General features: G+C 36.6%; 1 long non-coding RNA gene across 2 annotated transcripts; it reads right to left on the bottom strand.

Moving 5' to 3' along the window:
- Positions 1 to 1,919: 1,919 nt before the first annotated feature.
- Positions 1,920 to 22,685, bottom strand: LOC118917096 (uncharacterized). Of its 2 annotated transcripts, XR_005026665.2 has the most exons (4): positions 22,604 to 22,685; positions 21,432 to 21,596; positions 17,638 to 17,986; positions 1,920 to 2,037 (listed from the first exon to the last, which is right to left on the bottom strand). It is a non-coding gene; the product is annotated as an uncharacterized LOC118917096 (long non-coding RNA). The 2 variants fall into 2 exon arrangements; XR_005026664.2 differs by lacking the exon at positions 1,920 to 2,037 and having other exon boundaries at positions 16,893 to 17,986.
- Positions 22,686 to 23,520: the final 835 nt, after the last annotated feature.

Here is a 23,520-nt window from a genome sequence, read left to right as displayed (position 1 = left end):
AAAAGCTAGGCAAGATGAGAGAGGGCAGGAGAATGTTAAAAATGGAGCCCCTGGTTGAGGCCCAGGTGGCTCGATAGGCAAATGATTGGGTGAATGTCTAAATGATCTTTTTAATTGAGTAGACTGACGGCTAATCAGGGTCATGAAGTGTTATCACACTGATGAGCTGAGTGGAGCCCTGGGCTGCTCTGCAATTAATGCCGCTTTTGTGAAAGGAGAAAAAAGAAAGATAATGTATACCATCTGGCAATTGTTTATGATAAAAGCAGCAGTTTGCTGCAAATTCAAGTTAAATGCTATTCATAACATTATTTTTGCTGCTTCTGAGGGCAAGGACACCAAGCCCAGGCCTTTGTCTGACTTCTCATTCTCCTTCTCAACCAAAACATTCATTTTCTTCCACGTGTGTTATTATTAATTACTTGGCTGCTTGCTAATGTATGGCCTGAATGATTCCCTGTTTGATATGCCAATAAAAAGCCTCGCATATACTTCTTGGAATCGACTTCGGCTTTCATGCCAGTGTATCCGATTATAATAAAACAAAGCAACGGCTAAAGTCACAGCCAAAAACCAGAGAAAACAAGGCAGTTTTTCTTTTGTCCTGAAAAGCTTGTCTCCTTGGCATCTCTGGGCTTAAAAAGAAGGGGGAGGGGGTGGAGTCTTAACTCTTGGGACAAAATATCTGTGTGAAGTGAGTTTTTTTTTTTTGCTGCCTCAAAGAGATTAGTATTTGCAAATCTTAAAGCAGATAGAGGTAATTTAAGAAATGCCCACTATTTTCAGTCTTTATTTATCACTTAAAATATTTGAGACTACCATCAAAATTGATATAAGGGCAAAATTAAAATAAAATGTTGACTGAATTGTTACCATGAGAGGTCTGCATAGATTTCTTACGCACAACCACAACATAAAAATGGGTGTGCTTTTCATCTTGGGTCATTGACAAGATGAAAAAATACATATGTGAAAAGAAGATTTCTACAAAAAGTTTAAAAAAATCTCTATAATTTAGGAAAGGAAGCAAAGTACTGTTTCTTTCAAGAGCAAAGAAACAAGCGTTTTGTGTCACTCTCACTTCAAGTTATCAAAGCATACAGGGGAATATATATTCTTCAGGAGTATAGAGTGAGAAAGTAAAACATAGCCCCAAAATCAAGGAATTAGCTTCAGAGGGATAAAGTGGGCTTAGAATTCCATCATTTTAAAGTTTGGGTGGTGGTCGATGCCACTGAGATGAATGCTGACCTTCACTGTTTATCTACTAGTATGAAGAAAGGGAAATATCTGACCCAGAATCTAGTTTCAGTGAGACAAAGGCATCACCTAGCATAATTTTTCAGGCATTTTTGGAAGGTTACTACATCTCTAGTCCCTGTGCTAAGCACTGGAAATACAATGATCTTTAGGACAGAAAAACGTTCCTTAATGACATTACAGTCTAGTGAAGGAGACAGATACATAAGCACAATTTGCCATGGACTGTCAAGAGGCAAGTTTGGTGTTATAACTTATCAGTGGAAAATCAGACCTTGAAAAAAAGGTGAAGGTGGCTGTTAGGGAAACCTTTCTAGAGAAGATCAAATTGAGAGGTGAAATGTTGTGGGATTCTGTAGGAGGCTTCGCTTTTCTTCAGAAAGGGTGAGAAGCTGAAAAAAAGTTGCCAGAAAGGCTGTTACAAAATAAATGTAACATGTGATATGGCAGAAAGGTCTTCCTGGGGCAAGTCCTAGAAAAACTTGATAAATATTTGCTGGATAAAACAAAAATACACTTGTGTAAATGTAACAGGCATGAAACTTATCAGACAAGTATTTCTACCTACAGTCCTCCTTTGGCTGTACAGAGACCAGTCTCCCAAAATGATGACAAAGAAAACTTTTGTATTTGTAGAATGTAATTACTACCACACAGAATTGTCTCTACTTCAAGTAGACTGTGACCTCCTTGAAAGCAAGAATTTTTCCATTTCTTCCATTGCTTCTAAAATGATTTCCATTACAGTTATTAAGGTTGCAGACATGTGATGAAGACCTGTACAATGTTCACAGATAACTTAGTTAATGGTGGAGCTACCTCTGTGCAGCTATGTAAAGGTGTCTGCTTCAAAGGAAAGGTTCCTTACTTGATAATGCTTATGAGGAGGAAAAAGAAAGCGTACAAAGAAAAAAAATCATATAATGATCCTGAAGTTAGTTAAAACAAAATCAGATCTACCATCTTGAGTCATTGACAAGATGAAAAAATACATACATGGAAAGAAGATTTCTACGAAAAGTTAAAAAAAATCTCAACTATAATTTAGGAAAGGATTTATGGATACAGAAATGGCTGGATAAGTGGAAAATGATTTAAAACCTTTAAGCCTCTTACACAGGAAAAGGACAGCTAAAAATAAACCATAATAACAAAACACACATGCACACACACATAGATATACTAAAAAATTTTTTAAAGTCATTTTGGTCTGAAGGAAGCATTCAAGCTTCCATTTTGTATATAGAGATGAATGAAAGCTAAATATGGTTTCCTTTTTGGAAAACCAAGCTGAACAGGCCCTTACTATTAATAACAGTCAACTGTTGACCTCAAACACTTTTGATACAACAGAGCTGGAAAGAAAAAGAACTAAAATAGAGAGTGTCAGGATTAGAAGTTAACCTCCAGTGGTTGGACTCATGAAAGGCTAGTTTATTTTGGATTTTCTGAGAGAACATAATATTATTTATAATAATAACTATCAATTAATAGATATTATTATTTACCAGGGATCTAGCTAAATGCTTCACACACATTACCTGATTTAAACTTTACAACAGCCTGTCAGATGGATGTTATTATTTCTATAGTTCTTCTGCAGAAACAGGGACACAAGAAGGTCCTGTAACTCAGCTAAGTTTATAGCTAGTAAGGGAAGGAGGCAGTATTTAAGCCATTTTCTGACTCCAAAACCCACACTTTGTTGATATTCTTTACTGTTGCCTTGGTAAGAATTCAGGGACATGAGAATCATTCTTGAGCTAAAAGCTGTTTTTGTTCACTTCATGTTGGTCTAAATGAGTATGTTGTTAATTATTTTAATGATATATTTTACAATGTCTTTAATTATAACTTTTGATAATACCTACAAGGCTAACTGTAAAATATTTATTTATTTAATGTAGAAAATAGGCATTCACTGGCTCCAAAACTTCCAACACAAGGAAACTCAAAGGCTGATCAAAGAATCCAACCTCACCAAAGGTTTAGAAAAGATGGGTTTGTTCTGTTTTGTTTTGTTTTGTTTCAAATCTTCTGTCGAGCTAATGAAATCATTGTCCTTTTACTGACAAAGCCAAATAATGTTCAGTCTACATTTTTTCATAGGTTCTCACATTTATTAAATATCTGTTGTGTACTAGGTATGGGGAGTCCAGGTAAATAATTGAGGCATTTTTTGCCTAGTCTCAGGGGGATTCTAGTACAGTTTAGGAAACAGATGCCTGAAGTAATAACAATAATTACAAAACCACAAAATTATTTAATATCTCCTACTTAAACTCATGTGAACATCTGTGGGAGATATGATTCTCACATGAGCTGATCTTACTCTTCCAGCAAAGTTTCTGAGCCCTGCCTGAGAAAATGTCAGAGCTGTACTCAAAGTGAGCACCCAGCAAGGAAAGGGACATGCAGAAAGAGGGGGGGAGTGGGGATGAGCCCTAGAACAGCAGCACAAAGCAAATAAGAGGCCAAACTGCATGAGAAAAGTACATGATGAAAGATTCCATAAATCTCAGTGTCAGTCAACCAGGTGATAGAAAGAGGGAGGCCAAGGAAAGATAGAATTTACACAACATTTTAATGTTATAGTTCACTGCAGAATGTTGACAGGGGAGCATAATACCGAATGTTACAATGGTATGTCACCACAACAAAGGAGACTCTATGAGAAAATCATCTAAAATGGGACCTAGTGACAGGAAGACTCTTGCTACCCTTATTTTACCTTCTTGGCACTACTAATCCAGAGCAATAGTACTGAAGATCTGAGAGTCAATAGGTACATTATGTTTAAACACAACAGGGCTTTCTCTCTCTCTCTGTGTGTCTCCTTGCTAGCCTTCACACAAATTCAAGGTGATGGATAAAGTCATATTTTTGCCCACAACAAATCCTGTGGAAATACACAGCCACCTGACACTAGAAAAGATGACGAGGAGGCCACACTAGAGTGTGAACTGAAGTTCAAAGGGAAGGTAAGCTTTGGGTTGATCTTTGAAGGTTGGTAGCACAGTAGGAAAAAGTAAAATGTTTAAAGTATTTGCCTGAGTTTGCACCAACTCTACTACATACATGCGGGGAAACACTGGACTAGGCATCAAACCTCTTCTGTCTCAATTTCCTGGTCAATAAAAGCAGAAAAAATAAAATGCCTACCTCATAAAGATGTTTCAGGGATTAGAGGTGCTGAGGCATTACAGCTCAACACAGTGCCTGGCAAATGGTAAACTTGTTAAGGTTAGTAATTGTTTTTATTCTTATTAGGATTAACATAAAAAAAAAAGAGGCTAGTGGAGGTGGCACAAAGTCTATGTATAAAATTGTGTAGAATGAAAATATAATCTATAAAATGCAGAAAAGGGACCAGACAGACTAGTAGAGGGACTATATTGAGATTAGTAAATCAGCCTGTTGAAACAACATCCTACAGTAATTTTAAAGTCATAAAAGTATCAGTAAGTACTACTGAGTCATTGTCAGCTCTTGAGTGGGATAGCAACATGGAGAGAAATAGAGCTTGTGCATTCATACAACATGCACTGAGTGCTTATTATGTATTATTAAGTATTTTGGAGCCCAGTAGGGTCTAGTTTGATAGGTGGAAAATTAGGAGTTTGGAGAGTTTATGGATAAAGGAATGGCTGGATAAGTGAATAATGATTTAAAACCTTTAAGCGTCTTACATACCTCCTGTGTGTATTCTTAAGTATGCTTCTCCTAAGTGTCTTTTTCCAAAGAAAAAGAAACTCAAGAAATTGCCCCAGGTATCCACAAATCCAGGGCATTATAGTGCTTGATCCAAGTGAAATTACTGATAATATGTCAAAGGATGATAACAGTGATAATGACATAAGATGTCAATAATTACTAATAACAATACAGAATATATCAAGGAAATAAAAGTAAAGACACTGAAAAAAAGAATAAAGACCTTGGGTACATTTAGTTGGCAAATGTAAGGACCAATAAAAGTCAAGAGTATTGGTCAGGAAAGAAAAAAAAAATCGAAGTAAATACTCTTACAGAAAAATGGGAATAGGGCGGAGCCAAGATGGCGGCGTGAGTATGACAGTGGGAATCTCCTCCCAAAAACATATATATTTTTGAAAATACAACAAATACAACTAATCCTAAAAGAGAGAACAGAAGACACAGGACAACAGCCAGACTACATCCACACCTGCAAGAACCCAGCACCTGGTGAAAGGGGTAAGATACAAGCCCCAGCCCAGCGGGACCCGAGTGCCCCTCACCCCAGCTCCTGGCGGGAGGAGAGGAGTCGGAGCGGGAGGGAGAGGGAGCCCAGGACTGCTAAACACCCAGCCCCAGCCATCCGGGCCAGAGCCCAGACACAGGGCATGCGTGGGGTGCTGGATACTAGGGAAACAGGACAGTAAGACCTTTGAGCAGGTCCCAAAGCCAGCGCCCCTGTGACAAAGAAAAGCGAGTGCTTTTTGAAAGTCTTAAAGGGATAGGGACCCCACCGCTGGGTGGAAGCATCCCGGGTCACAGTCCAGCAGCTGGAAAATCCAGGGAACTCCAGGAGCACTAATCCCCTGGGCAAAGGCTCTGAGACCCCCTCACAGAGATAAACAGCCAAACAGCCCCCTGTCCATTACCCCTCCAGGGCCCCGCCATAGCAGAGCAGCAGCCTGAGACTGGCCATGCCCACAGCAAGGTAGCTTCCTCCATACCGGCCGGGCAAGATACAGTGACCCAATCTACATGCGATTGCCCAAAACAGCCACTAGGGATCGCAGTTGTCCCAGTAAAGAAAGGCCAGGAGCCAAGAGGAAAGAGGCATGACCCTCCCAGCTAAAAGACACATCAGTAGCACTCCACAGCACCTATCAACATGAAAAGGCAAAAAAAATTGATCCAGACAAGACTAACCCAGACAGCTTCGAAATCTGCTACATCTTCCCCTGAGAAGGAACCTGGGGAGATAGATTTAACCAATCTTCCTGAAAAAGAATTCAAAACAAAAGGCATAACCATGCTGATGGACTTGCAGAGAAATATGCAAGAACTAAGGAGGGAGAATACAGAAAATAACACAAGCTCTGGAAGGACTTCAAAACAGAATGGACGAGATGCAAAAGACAATTAATGGACTAGAAAACAGAGAACAGGAACGCAGAGAAGCTGATGCAGAGAGAGATAAAAGGATCTCCAGGAATGAAAGAATTTTAAGAGAAGAGTGTGACCAATCAAGACGGAACAATATCCACATTACAGGGGTACCAGAAGAAGAAGAGAGAGAAAAAGGGATAGAAAGTGTCTTTGCAGAAATAATTTCTGAAAACTTCCCCAAACTAGGGGAGGAAATGGCCTCTCAGACCACAGAGGTACACAGAATTCCCATGACAAGGGATCCAAGGAGGGCAACACCAAGACACATAATAATTAAAATGGCAAAGATCAAAGACAAGGACAAAGTATTAAAGGCAGCCAGAGAGAAAAAAAAGGTCACCTACAAAGGAAAACACATCAGGCTATCATCAGACTTCTCAACGGAAACCTTACAGGCCAGAAGAGAACGGCATGATATACTTAATGCAATGAAACAGAAGGGCCTCAAACCAAGACTACTGTATCCAGCACGAATATCATTTAAATATGAAGGAGGGATTAAACAATTCCCAGACAAGCAAAAGTTGAGGGAATTTGCCTCTCACAAACCACCTCTACAGGGCATCCTACAGGAACTGCTCTAGATGGGAGCACTCCTAAAAAGAGCACAGAACAAAACACCCAACATATGAAGAAGGGAGGAGAAGGAATAAGAAGGGAGAGAAATAAAGAATCATCAGACTGTGTTTATAATAGCTCAATAAGCGAGTTAAGTTAGACAGTAAGGTTGTAAACAAGCTAACCTTGAACCTTTGGTAACCACAAACTTAAAGCCTGCAATGGCAATAAGTACATACTGTTCAATAATCACCCAAAATGTGAATGGACTGAATGCACCAATCAAAAGACATAGAGTAATAGAATGGATAAAAAAGCAAGATCCATCCATACCCTACTTACAAGAGACCCAACTCAAACGCAAAGACATGCGCAGACTTAAAGTCAAGGGATGGAAAAAGATATTTCAGGCAAACAACAGAAAGAAAAAAGCAGGTGTTGCAATACTAGTATCACACAAAATAGACTTCAAAATAAAGAAAGTAGCAAAAGATAAAGAAGGACATTACATAATGATAAAGGGCTCAGTCCAACAAGAGGATATAACCATTATAAATATATATGCACCCAATACAGGAGCACCAACATATGTGAAACATATACTAACAGAATAAAAGGAGGAAATAGAATACAGTGCATTCAATCTGGGAGACTTCAACACACCACTCACTCCAGAGGACAGATCCACCAGACAGAAAATAAGTAAGGACACAGAGGCACTGAACAACACACTAGAACAGATGGACCTAATAGACATCTACAGAACTCTACATCCAAAAGAAACAAGATACACATTCTTCTCAAGTGCACATGGAACATTCTCCAGAATAGACCACATACTAGGACACAAAAAGAGCCTCAGTAAATTCCAAAAGATTGAAATCCTACCAACCAATGTTTCAGACCACAAAGGCATAAAACTAGAAATAAACTGTACAAAGAAAGCAAAAAGGCTCACAAACACATGGAGGCTTAACAACATGCTCCTAAATAATCAATGGATCAATGACCAAATCAAAATGGAGATCCAGCAATATATGGAAACAAACGACAACAACAACACAAAGCCCCAACTACTGTGGGATACAGCAAAAGCAGTCTTAAGAGGAAAGTCTATAGCAATCCAGGCATATTTAAAGAAGGAAGAACAATCCCAAATGAATGGTCTAATGTCACAATTATCAAAATTGGAAAAAGAAGAACAAATGGGGTCTAAGGTCCGCAGAAGGAGGGACATAATAAAGATCAGAGAAGAAATAAATAAAATTGAGAAGAATAAAACAATAGCAAAAATCAATGGAACCAAGAGCTGGTTCTTCGAGAAAAATTTAAAAAATAGATAAGCCTCCAGCCAGACTTATTAAGAGGAAAAGAGACTCAACACAAATCAACAGAATCAGAAACGAGAAAGGAAAAATCACGATGGACCCCACAGAAATACAAAGAATTATTAGAGAGGACTATGAAAACCTATATGGTAACAAGCTGGGAAACCTAGGAGAAATGGACAACTTCCTAGAAAAATACAACCTTCCAAGACTGACCCAGAAAGAAACAGAAAATCTAAACAGACCAATTACCAGCAACGAAATTGAAGCGGTAATCAAAAACTACCAAAGAACAAAACCCCAGGCCAGATGGATTTACCTCAGAATTTTATCAGACATACAGAGAAGACATAATATCCACTCTCCTTAAAGTTTTCCAAAAAATAGAAGAGGAGGGAATACTCCCAAACTCATTCAATGAAGCCAACATCACCCTAATACCAAAACCAGGCAAAGACCCCACCAAAAAAGAAAACTACAGACCAATATCCCTGATGAACATAGATGCAAAAATTCTCAACAAAATATTAGCAAACCAAATTAAAAAATACATCAAAAGGATCATACACCATGACCAAGTGGGATTCATCCCAGGGATGCAAGGATGGTACAACATTCGAAAGTCCATCAACATCATCCACCACATCAACAAAAAGAAAGACAAAAACCACATGATCATCTCCATAGATGCTGAAAAAGCATTCGATAAAATTCAACATCCACTCATGATAAAATCTCTCAACAAAATGGGTATAGAGGGCAAGTACCTCAACATAATAAAGGCCATATATGATAAACTCACAGTCAACATCATACTGAACAGCAAGAAGCTGAAAGCTTTTCCTCTGTGATCGGGAACAAGGCAGGGATGCCCACTATCCCCACTGTTATTCAACATAGTACTGGAGGTCCTAGCCACGGCAATTAGACAAAACAAAGAAATACAAGGAATCCAGATTGGTAAAGAAGAAGTTAAACTGTCACTATTTGCAGATGACATGATATTGTACATAAAAAACCCTAAAGACTCCACTCCAAAACTACTAGAGCTAATATCGGAATTCAGCAAAGTTGCAGGATACAAAATTAACACACAGAAATCTGTGGCTTTCCTATACACTAACAATGAACCAATAGAAACAGAAATCAGGAAGACAATTCCATTCACAATAGCATCAAAAAGAATAAAATACCTCGGAATAAACCTAACCAAAGAAGTGAAGGACCTATACCCTGAAAACTATAAGACACTCTTAAGAGAAATTAAAGAGGTCACTAACAAATGGAAACTCATCCCATGATCTTGGCTAGGAAGAATTAATATCGTCAAAATGGCCATCCTGCCCAAAGCAATATACAGATTCGATGCAATCCCTATCAAACTACCAACAGCATTCTTCAATGAACTGGAACAAATAGTTCAAAAATTCATATGGAAACACCAAAGATGCTGAATAGTTAAAGCAATCCTGAAAAGAAAGAATAAAGTTGGGGGGATCTCACTCCCCAACTTCAAGCTCTACTACAAAGCCACAGTAATCAAGACAATTTGGTACTGGCACAAGAACAGAGCCACAGACCAATGGAACAGAATAGAGACTCCAAACATTAACCCAAACATATATGGTCAACTAATATTCGATAAAGGGCCATGGACATACAATGGGGAAATGACAGTCTCTTCAACAGATGGTGCTGGCAAAACTGGACAGCTACCTATAAGAAAATGAAACTGGATCACTGTCTAACCCCATACACAAAAGTAAATTCAAAATGGATCAAAGACTTGAATGTAAGTCATGAAACCATAAAACTCTTAGAAAAAAACATAGGCAAAAATCTCTTGGACATAAACATGAGTGACTTCTTCTTGAACATATCTCCCTGGGCAATGGAAACAAACGCAAAAATGAACAAATGGGACTATATCAAGCTGAAAATCTTCTGTACAGCTAAGGATACCATGAATAGAACAAAAAGGTATCCTACAGTATGGGAGAATATATTCATAAACAACAGATCCAATAAAGGGTTGACATCCAAAATATATAAAGAGCTCACACACCTCAACAAACAAAAAGCAAATAACCCGTTTAAAAAATGGGCAGAGGAGCTGAATAGACAGTTCTCTAAAGAAGAAATTCAGATGGCCAACAGACACATGAAAAGATGCTCCACATCGCTTGTCATCAGAGAAATGCAAATTAAAACCACAATGAGATATCATCTCACACCAGTAAGGATGGCTGCCATCCAAAAGACAAACAACAACAAATGTTGGCGAGGTTGTGGAGAAAGGGGAACCCTCCTACACTGCTGGTGGGAATGTAAATTAGTTCAAGCATTATGGAATGCAGTATGGAGGTTCCTCAAAATGCTCAAAATAGAAATACCATTTGACCCATGAATTCCACTTCTAGGAATTTACCCTAAGAATGCAGCACTCCAGTTTGAAAAAGACAGATGCACCCCTATGTTTATCGCTGCACTATTTACAATAGCCAAGATATCGAAGGAACCTAAATGTCCATCAGTAGATGAATGGATAAAGAAGATGTGGTACATATACATAATGGAATATTACTCAGCCATAAGAAAAAAACAAATCCTACCATTTGCAACAACATGGATGGAGCTAGAGGGTATTATGCTCAGTGAAATAAGCCAGGTGGAGAAAGACAAGAACCAAATGATTTCACTCATATGTGGAGTATAAGAACAAAAGAAAACTGAAGGAACAAAACAGCAGCAGAAGCACAGAACCCAAGAATGGACTAATAGTTACCAAAGGGAAAGGGACTGGGGAGGTTGGTGGGAAGGGAGGGATAAGGGCAGGAAAGAAAGAAAGGGGGCATTACGATTAGTATGTATAGTGTAGGGGGGGCACGGGGAGGGCTGTGTAACACCGAGAAGACAAGTAGTGATTTTACAGCATCTTACTATGTTGATGGACAGTGACTGTGAATGGGGATGTGGGGGGGACTTGGTGAAGGGGGGAGCCTAGTAAACATAATGTCCTTCATGTAACTGTAGATTAATGATACCAAAATAAAATTAAAAAAAAAAAAGAAAAATGGGAATAAAACATTATTTTAAAGATGGAAGGGAAAATACATATCATATACATCAAACAAATTAAAAAGGATAGGAATTGAAAGATCACACTGCATTTGGGAAAGAATGGAGGGAATTGTTATGTTTTCAGTTTCAGGAAACTGAGGGAGCCATGAAAACGACTAATAGAATAACAATACTGATTTGTGACATTGCTTGAAAACTATCTTTCAATAAGTCCCTCTTCCTGGCACTGTTCATCTCAAGACCTGAGTGTCCTCCTTTTCCATTTTGTCCCAGTTTCTCAACTCATTCTCCCACTTATGGCCAAGAAGCTAGACTAGCTAGATCCTGAGACCAGATTCATCACAACCGGTACTTACACTAGACACTTAACAAGTTTAATGAATTGACCAAAAGGAAATCTTAACTTGAAAAGATACTTATGTTATCTTTGATATTCCTTTTATTATTTTGCAGATGACTACTTCTTTTAGTCATGAAAAGACTGCCAAACTACAACAACATGAATTTTATCTTGATTGTACCATCCATATACCTACCATAATTGTATGTAAATAAATGTGGGTAATAGGTTTTCCAGGTGTTGGAAACCTAGAGGAGAGTTCTTGTCCAGGAGCACTAGAACACTGAGTCCACTCTTTCTGTCCCTTTATCCTTGACTCCCTAAGGAAACAGTTTCACTAATGGCATGTTTCTTTCATGAAACTAGGAGAGCCTAACATCTTTAATCATTCCTTTAAATGGAGGCATGTAGATTACATAATGTTAATTTTTCTGGAATGGTGACACAACCCTGAGAACAGAAAGGCGGTGGCTTAGCAAGAATTAAGCATCCTAAAACCAGTGAGACCCTCTCTTGCAAAGACAACTATGTTCCGTGTTAGAAGATCTGAAATCAAGAGAAACTACAGCAGTATAGGTTGCATTTTCTCTTGTCATATGCAGTCACACTACCTGATATCCTTGTGGACTCTGTGCTTTGCCAGTTGGGTGACTTATTTGACCAATAAGATACAATATAATATGTGATATAAGCAGAGGCTGACATGTTTACTCTTGTTCTATCAAAACACTGCCAGCTGCCATGTGAGGAAATCTGGCTAGGCTCCTTGAATATAAATGCTTTATTTGCATTTATATGTAATATATATCATAAGATCATACATTAAAGTCCAGCCAACCATCACAATTGTAAGAATTCTGCTTTTTTTGTTTAAAAGCGCTAAATTTGGAGAAGGCTTGCTAGCCAGCAACAGACAACTAATGAAGAAGTGGCTCCTTCACTTCTGATATTTTGCATCTCTAGCAATTGCACTGAGAATTTTCTGTGGGGAAATGTATCTCATTTTGCCATAAATTCATAAACCTCCACAAATTCTCTAGTAGTTGCCCAAATGGATTTTCCTTTAAGAAGAACTGTGATGAAATTCCACAAGATATTAAGGATGCTTCAGTCTTCCACTTAGTTGAGATATTTTTAACAATGATCTATATATTTTATGCAACATATTCTTCTAGACATTGCAAATATAAAAATGAGTGAGACTTTACATTTTAGTGGGAGAGGCATTTTTAACAACGAACAAATGTGTGAATGAGATAATTTCAGATAGTGCTAACTGCTATGGAGAAAATAAAAGTGACTAAATATAGAGAAACTAGTGAATAAGGGAAAGTTAGGTAAGCTAGCATGATCAGGGGAGATGTTTTTGAAGAGTCAGTCTTTGAATTTAGATCTGAATAAAGAGAAAGGGGCTAGCCATGGGATTTTCTGGTGGATGGCCATTTCAGGAAGATGGAATAATAAAGAGCAAAAGACTAGAGAGAAGAATGAATTCAGTGTTTAAAGAAATAGGAGGTCAGAGTGGTGGCTGGAGAAAATGAGGGATCGGGAATGTTGGATGAAATGAGGTAAAAAGAGGGGGCAGAGATTGGTTAATATCAGATTATATAATAATACATCTGATGTATACAACTAGTATATCTATAGATTATATATATTTATGTATTGATTATACTATACATGCACATAACTAGTATATCTACATATATATGTATTTATGTATTGATTATACATATACATAGAAAGACAGGGAGAAAAAGACAGACACAAGCACATACAACAGAGAGAGAATTTTAAGCATTTTTAAAACTAGGTTGAGAGAGAATACACATAAATTCCATTTACTGAGCTGTCACCATATGACAGTCAATCTACAAATGTCTTACCTAAATTATTTTATGTGTGTATCATAATGACATCATGAAGTATTATCCTTTTTTAACAGATAGGAAAACTCAGAAAGTGTAAACAAATTTTCTTAAGTCATGTGTTCAGCCCCAGATCCACTTCTCCAAATCAGGTTTACCTGACTCAACACATATGCAAATAAATAGTAGCACATCCTTTTCCATTAATTGCAAACATTTTCATTGGCTCCCTTCTGGAAGAGTTCCCAAGTAGTGTAAATCACCAAATGTTGATATGGTTGTGTATGACTTTAGGGAATGAAGTGGTATCACAGACATGTTTTATGTCAATTATAACAAAGGTGAAAGGAACAACGTATCAATTTCAGAGCTGTAGTCACTGAGCATGTGGGTCTATTGATACATGAAACCCTGCCAGTAACCTAACAGATTTGGCTGACCTGGTGGAGCCATGATCCCAAATATCCCTGACTCTTTTCCTCAAGAGAATGAAGGAAGCCTAAATTAACCCAATATAGGTTAATCTATTTTGGGCCAGAAGACAGAAATTTGGTAATAAATATATTTTGAGTTCTCTGAATGACAAATAGTAGATCTAAAAAGTCCTTGAGAAACTAACCATAATACTAAGGTTATTATCTTAGACTTGTATGCACAATATAAAAATAATTACAAGCCACTTAGGGAAGGAAGTATTATGTGTTATAGATTACATATGGATTTTATAAGGATTATTCAATTTGAATCTCTCCACAAACTATGGAGAAATTGTTATTCATTATAAAAATGCTTTGTGATTCAATGAGGTTAATTGGTTCAAAGTCAAAGACCCAGTACTTAGTAGTCAAAAACCTAAGTTTTCTTGAATCCAAATCATATAAATTTCCATTTTTATCATTTTATTGAATAAACTCTATCGACTGACATAAGAGTAGAAATTTTTCTCACCGTTCTTTTATTAATAGTAAAAAATACAATCATAACAAAATGTGATTATAATTTAAAATATAGTAGAAGACAGTACTAATTATTAATTTATTGCATCTTGGCTCCAAATTCACCCTGTTTGTCTGCTCTATGAAAATGGATTTGGACCCTTTAAATTGTTTTGTCCATTGCCAGGTGGCACAATTGTGAGTAAAACTGCAATATTTCCAGAATCTCTCTCCTGGAGTTAGTGCATCTCCATATCAACAGGCATTTCCAAGGGGTGGGGAGGAGTAGCCATCTCCATATCAGTGGGTAATTCCTTGGGCCACTGAGGACTTATCTGGACCTGAGAGGTTGGGGGAAGGATTCACTAGTTTGTGCCATGGCAGGAAAGAGAGAGAGAGACACCACATGGCTTTTTGTAAGCAATAAACGGGTTTTAAACTTTATTTCTACCTTTGACTGATTTGGGTTTCGGCTGGGTATTTTACCCCCAGATTTCCTCTCCCTGGAGTTACACACAATTAAGCTTTGTCAGTAGAAGGCGATGGTGAGACAATGAAGGAAGAAAGGGTTTGCTTTCTGGTTTAGGTATTTGCTCTAGGAAGGCCCTGCGGGGTTTGGTTGCAGCACTGGACTCTCACAGTGGGAGGGTGGTCTTCAGCCTCAGGCCCCTGCCGCTTCCCCAGTGCACAGCTCCAGCAGTGCATGGCAGGCAGTGACACCCAGGTTCCAGAAGTTTCCCTGTCACCTCTAGAAGGTTTTACTGCAGAGTGCCTCTTGTGAGATATTTCCCTGTGAATACGTGTGCCAGTATCCTAGAGGGCTGATCTCCTACATGTTCCAGAGGGCAGATTTCCAGCTCGTCCTGTTGGAGTGGCACCACAAGCCTTTTCTGTCACCAGTGAGCCAAGACCGTGCCCTCTACAGGAAGGTCTTGATCTGAGCCCTGGGCAGGGTGTGGAGGGGCCCCTTTCTAGGGATAAGGTCTTTCTCTTATAATTTGTTCTTCTATATTCTTAGATTTTCCCTTCTTACTGGTGAATATGCCATTACTTCAATCGCCTGTTATAGTCAATAATTTTTCACAGTACACTTTCCCTTTTTAACTTAACTGGGTAGTTTCTCTGTCCTGATTTGACTCATACTAATAGAGATCAATATAGTCTTTAAAAAACAAAATTGTATTGTGAATGCAGCTTTAAATTCCCTTTCTAAATAAAGGATGTAGATTGTTACTAAGTATTTTCCTAGGTGTCATAGTCATGTTTTAATTTACTCACCAAATATTTATTGTGCACATTATGAGTGCTACAGATGAAAGATAACTACACTATACTCTGAAACTCAAAGAAGGACACAGTTTTATCCCCAAATAACAATTATGTATTGTCAATAAATACAACAGACAAGGCATGCAATTGCTATATGGAACTCAGTGATACAGGTTTTATAGCTGTCTTGTTAAAGCAATCACCTGCAGGACATAGGAGGTAAGCTGGAGTAGTGGACAAGCAAAGTTTGTGGCAGAATATCTGGGTTCTAGCACCTTCCTTCATGTACTTAGGTAAGTCTCATTATTCTTTTGGCTCCTTACTAGTTAAGTTGCAGATAATATATTGAGAAAACTAAATTTAATGTGATATCATACTACACAGATATTACCTACCACAGTATCTGGTTGCATATTTAATATATGTTAGAAAGCTTAACATTCCCTCTTAGTATAACAAATTTGTGAGAAACAAATAAAAAATAATGATAATAATATACCTGAAAGGACTTTGTACAGTATAAAGTAATATATGTGAAGAAAAACAGCAGCTATTCCATATTAAATATTACATAAGATGCATTTAGTCCAAGCATGTGGGCAGGACAAGTGCAGGGGACAGATGATATCAAGATAACCTGGTAACTGTCACATGATAAGTTGAAGTGTCATGACAGAAAAGAGGTTAAAGGGAGAATTTGTTCAAGGCACATTGAAGTACAACTTCAAAGACAGGGCAGAGATGTGAGTGGCTGGGAAAAACAGCATAGCAGACAGTTCAACCTGGCATTTGGCAATCAGTGATGGGGACTGTTTGAGAACAAGGACTCTGAAGAGAACATGAGGCAGAGGCATAAATAGTGCCAGGCTCTGCAAATAACAGCTGCAGCTGCAAACCCATGTGCGCTGTGTGGAAAAGACTATGCATCACATGTCAGTCTCTCAGATACATGTGCACTGGCTACTACCATCACTGGTTCTACCCTTAACATGCATCAGAGGAGCAGTTACATGCTTCTTATTATGTGTCAATGACATTATTTTCAATGACTTTTTATAAAAGTGATTTAATATTAAACATTTTGAATAAAATTTGAACAATGATTAAACTTCTGTTAGTCTTTTTTTGGGAATCAAGAAATGTGTTACTTATTAAATAAATATATGATTTAACCTTGTTTCTCTACTTTTGATGAAATCCTAAATATTAATCTGTAGATGAGCTAGTTACATATATACATTTTCAAATTTGGCAAGTCTCATTTTCATGAAAAAAATACGATTTTCTACTATTTAGAAAGAGCAATACAGTAGAGATGGTTTTCCTGAATAATATAATGTTGGATTTTTTTTTTAAATCACAAGCAATTTAGGTTAATACCAAATCCCTTCCTTTGATATCTAGTGCACTAAAATAGCATTCTGAAATGTCACTCAAGAATTCCTAATCAACCTATTCAATGTCCTGTTGCTACTCATCCCTAACTTTCTGCTGTATTTAACATTCTTGACATCTATCATCTATGCTCTACCCACTCCTCCAACTCCTTTGACTTATGGTACACAACCTTTGATGTTAACTTTACCTCATATCCCTAGACACAGTGCCTAAAACAAAGCTTTCATGCTAAATATTGGGGGGATATTATTCTTGACCAAAAGGAGTTAGGGGGAAAAATTAAGTGATGTAGAGAATGAAGGAAAAGCAAAGCCAGGAAGTGTTTTACCAAGCTGACCACAGCTTCACATGTTAACACAGCTGCTACTCCGCCATGTTGGATGTCTCCGCGCAGGCCCTACAGAACTTCTTCAACTTGGAGAGATCTATCAGACATGTAGAAGATTCATCCTGTTTCTTACCTCTAATTAATAAATTTGTCCCATGGAGACATTATATTGGCCACGTGTCTGGCTGATGCTGCTGTGCTATTCCTAGCAGATGCTAGCAAAGCCAGGTCTCACACCTCAGTGGTTCTTTACTTGAGTCCAGAAGTGATGGAGAAATTTCTGCAGGTCAAGTTGAGCCTGCATGCTGGACCTGTTCCAACTCTTTGCATGATGCCTGAGGTGAAGTTATGTCACAGGCTGGTCCTCATTTTGGGAGAGGCTAAAACAGCAGATGATATTAGGAAATGAGGCAGTGATGGTGGTGGCCAGGACCCTCTGTTAAGCAAATGGCCAGAGGTCTAGAGGTAAGTGGATCTTGAAACTTGAAGAAGAGAGGAGGAAGTTACATAAATTTGGTCTAATTCAGATGTATACTCTGTACTTTTTTTCCCTAAAAGGCTTTTCAACTTCTAAGGTTTAAATTCTCATGCCCATACAAAAGCAAAACAAACAAATAAACAATAAAAGAACAACTACTATCAAACCTATGTACCTAACCTTAAAATTTCTAATTGCTTGAAATTTCTATGAGAGTATTTCATCAGCCTCGTGACTTCCACAAATTACTCAATACACCAATTTGTGAAATAGTCACAATAACACCTTCAGAAATGTTTTCATTATTAAATGGCTGTTGATATGAAATAAAGTTGCAAACATCAAATAAGATCATATATATATAGAATAATAGCACAGGGCAAGGGCACAGTATGTACTCAATAAATGCTAATTTCTTATACTCTCATATTCTCTTCTTTGGAATATGTTTTTGCAAATATAAAAGTCTTCCTAGCTCATACAGAGAAATTTATATTTTTATATTTTAATCATACCCCTAACTAAATAATCAACATTAAGAAATAATCTCTAGCATTCTTGATTTAAAATCTTAACCCATTTGACAAATAACCTTGTTCTTGTAGTACCACAGGTGGGACAAACAGTGCACTTTGACTTTCAAAGCAACACAATTTTTAGAAAATGTTTTTATTGGTAGATTTATCACAATCTCTAATAGTTGTTTGAATGGCCTTTTATGTAAGAACTAAGGAAGATATTGAAGAGAGGAATTAAGCTCCTGTTATAAGTGCTTTGTTTTCCATTCAACCCTCAGAAATAGAGCCTGTGAAAATAGACTCTTTTCAAAGACACAAGGAACGGCTGATTTGAACCAGCTGTTGTTACAAGTGTTTTTTTCATTACAAATAATTAAATATGAATTAAAATTTGGAAATATATCTCTGAAACATTTAAGTCAATTTTGATTTAACTAATTCTAGTTTTAAAGAATTTTTGCTTGTTATTTCCTTGATTATTTGAGACTGTCTCTGTAATCTAGGAGAAAATATTATTTGAATAAATGCATTGTCTCTTTTTAAACTATGTGTCAAACAAATGTATATGGATTTGTAATCATATTAACCAGGACTATTTGAAAAATAACCAATTAAACCTGTCAATAATAAGATTCTGAACAAATGAAACAAAAAACAGGGTAGCTACACAGCATGTTAGACATAGCTGAAGACTTAAATAGTGATGTGAAAGACAAATAAACAAAATACTTAGAGCATAGCAAGAGATATAAAAAAACAGTTAAAACTAGAAGGGACATTATGTAAATAGAGAATAGATTTAAAATGTCTAACATATATCTAATCAGAGTTCATAAGATGACAGAAAAAATAGAGGTAAGCTATTTCAAGAGATTATGGCCAAAAATTTTTCAGAATTTGTGAATGATGTTAAATCATGAATTGAGGAAAACTTATAAAACCCAAATATTGTTCAAAAAAGAAACCCACAATAAGACAAATTATGATCAAACTTCTAGAATCCAAAGACAAAGAAAGAAAATCTGAAGATTTTAAAATCAATCTAAAGATAAAGATAGATATCCAACAGAAGAATGGAAATTAGACTGAGAAGCCTTGTTTATAACAATGCATATTAGAAAGTTGGAGACTAAGAGAAAAATAACTGTCATTAAAAATTGTGGAACATGTGAAATAATTTTTCATGAATGATGTCAAAATATTAAGATTCTTCAGAATGACAAAATTGAAAAGAATCTATTAACAAGAGATCAACTAAAGAGACTTCCAAAGTGTATATTTCAGGGAGATAGAAAATTAACTCAAGACCATTCTGAGAAACAAAAAGGGATATTAGCAAAAATAATCAGAAACCTGATAAACCTGAATAAACATTGACTGTTTAAAACAAGAACAGTAATATTTAATATTTACTTTTTATGATAAAAAATCATGATCAAAATTAATTCTATGCACAAAAGCATTAAATTTGGGAGTTAAACAGAATCAAGGCATTCGAAGTCCTTGGATTATATCACAAAGTGTATGAAACTGATTAATATTAAATTTAGTTAAATATTCATGTTAACATTTTCAGTAAAACTGCTGATAGAAAAAACATATACTATTAGAATAAAAGTATTAAGGAAAGGGAATTAGGGAAATATTCAACTTAAAATAATTAACAAAAAATCAAAAATATATATTAGGACAAATAGATATTAGAATGGCTAAAATTAATGCAAATATACAGTCATTATAATCAGTGTAAATGAACAAAACTCTGCTTAAGATACAAAGATTATCAGTCAATTTAAGGACATAAAAAGGCTGTGTGTATATTTCTCACCCATCTGACATCACGCTAATTTACCTTGCTTCACCCAGTTGAATCTGACTGAAAGTGATAATATATGGTACTTGAGCCAAAGCTTTAAAAGTGGTCAGTCATATTATACAACCATTATTTTTGCCCCCTGCCATAAAAATTAGTCCTTTAAACTAGATCCCAAAATGAAATGATACACAGAGCAGAGCCTTGTAGTCAGACTATAGTTATGTGGCAAGTCAATAAGTAATGTGAAGGAAAAATAAACCTTCGTGTGGTACGTAACTGGGATTTGGGTGTTGCTATGATACATAAATTGTAGGTATTACTGCATAAAAATTCATATTTGCAAGTGGGATGTTGTTATAGACTGAACTGTATCCCCCCCCAAATCCATATATTGAAGCCCCATATATTAATTCCAAAGTGATTTTTTTGAAATGGCATCTTTGGGAGGGAATTAGGGTTAAATGAGGTCATAAGGATGAGGCCCTAATCCAGTGGGATTGATGTTCTTAGAAAAGGAATAGGAAGGTGGTAGAGAGCTCTCTCTTCTTCCCCGTGCGCACACAGGAAAGGCCATGTGAGGACCCAGTAAGAAGTATCTCTGTATAAGCCAGAAAGAGAGGCATCACCAGAAAGTACATTTCCACAACCTCGATCATGGACTTCCATACTCCAGAAATGTTAGAAAATAAATTTCTGTTGGACAAACGCCTGTTGATATTTTGTTATAGCAGTCAAATCTGATTAATGCAGTTGCTATTATAACATAAATTATCATGCATGGGCTTCAAGGCTAGGTAGCAAGAGGTGAGGACATAATTATTGGGGCTGGGAGAGAATATTTGTTACAAATGCCTCCTGCAATAATGGAGATAGAAAAATGGATCATTTAACTTTGGCTTTAGGGGAAGGGCTGAGAAACTTAATGCTATAGTCATGCTCTAGTTGCTATTGTCTATATTCGACCAGTACCAAGAGAAAGAATTACTGCAGATGGAATGGGTAAACTGGAAAACATAAAGAAAAAGAGAAAATCCAGAAATTCTGGAAAAGAATGTAACTGCTACTCATGTCCAACCTGAAAAATGCTTTAAGCATGAATGTTGATTAAGACTCACCCTGGTAGAAAGATTATAGCCGTGCTGAGCCTGTCACACTTTTTGTTAAAATCTATTAAAGGATTAGGCTGACTTCTCATCAGTTCTTTTAGTTGCAAAAAAATGGTTCAGGAACAAGAGATCAAAAATAGAACTCTTCCATGGATGCCTGTATATTCAGTGGAACTGTAACTGTGTTTAAAAAAAGAAACACATCTTGAAAAATATGGATGAAATCACTGGTACATGGGACAGACTCCAATCAAATACATAAAGGGTCAAATTAGTTTTTTTAAAGAGTTGCACTGTGTTGAGTCACCAAACTGGATGGCAAATATCAAGTCTTAATAATTTTACAGACAAGTTCTGTAAGAGATTCAAGGCACTAAGAGTTAAATCTTAAACAATGTGTTCAAAAAAACTGCCAAGAATGAAGATTTCCCAATTTATTTTATGAGGGTAATATAACTGAGATACTAAAATCACATGAGGGCAATATGAGAAAAAAATTAAATGACATATGAACTCAGAATAAATAATCCTAAATAAAATATAGCAATCTGAAGTATGAATCTTTCACTGAATCAAAATTAAAGTTAAAATTGAGTTAAGTTTAATACAGAAATCAAAATTGCTACATCATTAGAAAACCTAGCATTGTAATTTACCTGACTACAGAAAGAAAGCTATATCATTTTCTCAATAAATGCAGAAATTATTCAACATAATTTGCCAATCATTCATTAGTCAAAACAATTTCTAAAATGTGAATAAAAAATTACTTAATTTGAAAGGAGTAGTTAATTTAAAAAATCATGTCAATGGCAAATGTTTAGAGCATTTTCTTTAAAATCATGAATTTTCAAAAAATGCTTATTAATAGTTCCTTTATTCAGCATTATGCAGACCATCTCAACCAGTTAAATAAGAAAGTAAAATAGAAGTTTTAAGTATTGGAAAGGAGAATATAAAACTATCATTATTTGTAGGAGAAATAGTTGTCTAAATAGATGACCCAAAAGAATTTACAGAAAAATGCTAATCAATCAATGAGAGTTTATCTGAAATATAAGGTCCAGATGTAAGGGTAACTACAAATTAATCACCTTTCTATACATCAATCACAAAATATATATATATATATATATATATATATATATATACACACATACATATAGCATGAACATGCTTACCAGCCAGGGTAGGGTGCCCCACTCTTTTTCTCCATAAATGCTTAGAAGGTCTATAGTATGCGTCACAGAAGAGATACAGAAACTGAAACTTTAGAAGGCTAGAAACCCAAAACAGGAAGGAAAAGAAAACAGTGGGGATAGTGCAGGCAGAGCCACTGCAGCTAATTCCCCAGCCCTGGGCTGTGGGCCCAGCACCCTTCCCCTGTTTTACCCTGCTTCTTATGGCCCTATCACACCAAAGCCTAACCCTCACGGTAGTAGGGGAAACATCCACAGTATCCCTGTGATGCATCAAAGAACTAGTTCAAACCCAACCTGCCTGGGGTCCTTGAACCATATGACCAATTCCATGGGGGAAGGTCTCAAAGACTGACAACACTGATTGAAGGCTCACCCAGAGGAAGAAATATATATATATATATATAAGATCAAGGTATCAGTTTGAAGAGAACCTTCCTGAATACATATACAGTGGGTGGGGAGAGGGAAGTAACAAAAAAATCTGGATTTTTAAAATAATAATAATAACACATACATATGCATTAAATTAAATTGAAGTAAAGTTTCATAATTTGACCCAGGTGGAAATCCAAAATTTACTAAAAGAACTTATATAACAAGAAGATGCAAAGGACACTGGCTGGCTTTTGTGCCTTCACAATGTAGGTTTTAAATTGCTATTAACATTTGTTAAAATGTACTAAATGGCAAAGCATCATGGATGTAAACAATACTTGGTATCAAATACAGTTATACCTGGAACTCCCACTTAATGTAAACAAGTCCCCTCCTACAATCTTAGAAGAAGGACTAAATATAAAAGAGGAAAAGTAGGTATTCCCCATTTTAACTACAGTCTTGCCTAAATTTCCCAGTCATAGTACCCATTGTCCTAAAGTATCCCAGAGTGGGAATAG

This window comes from Manis pentadactyla, chromosome 7 (assembly GCF_030020395.1).
Source record: "Manis pentadactyla isolate mManPen7 chromosome 7, mManPen7.hap1, whole genome shotgun sequence".
Lineage (NCBI taxonomy): Eukaryota > Metazoa > Chordata > Mammalia > Pholidota > Manidae > Manis > Manis pentadactyla.
Note: the sequence above shows the minus strand (reverse complement) of the source record. Positions and strands in the feature narration are given on the sequence as shown.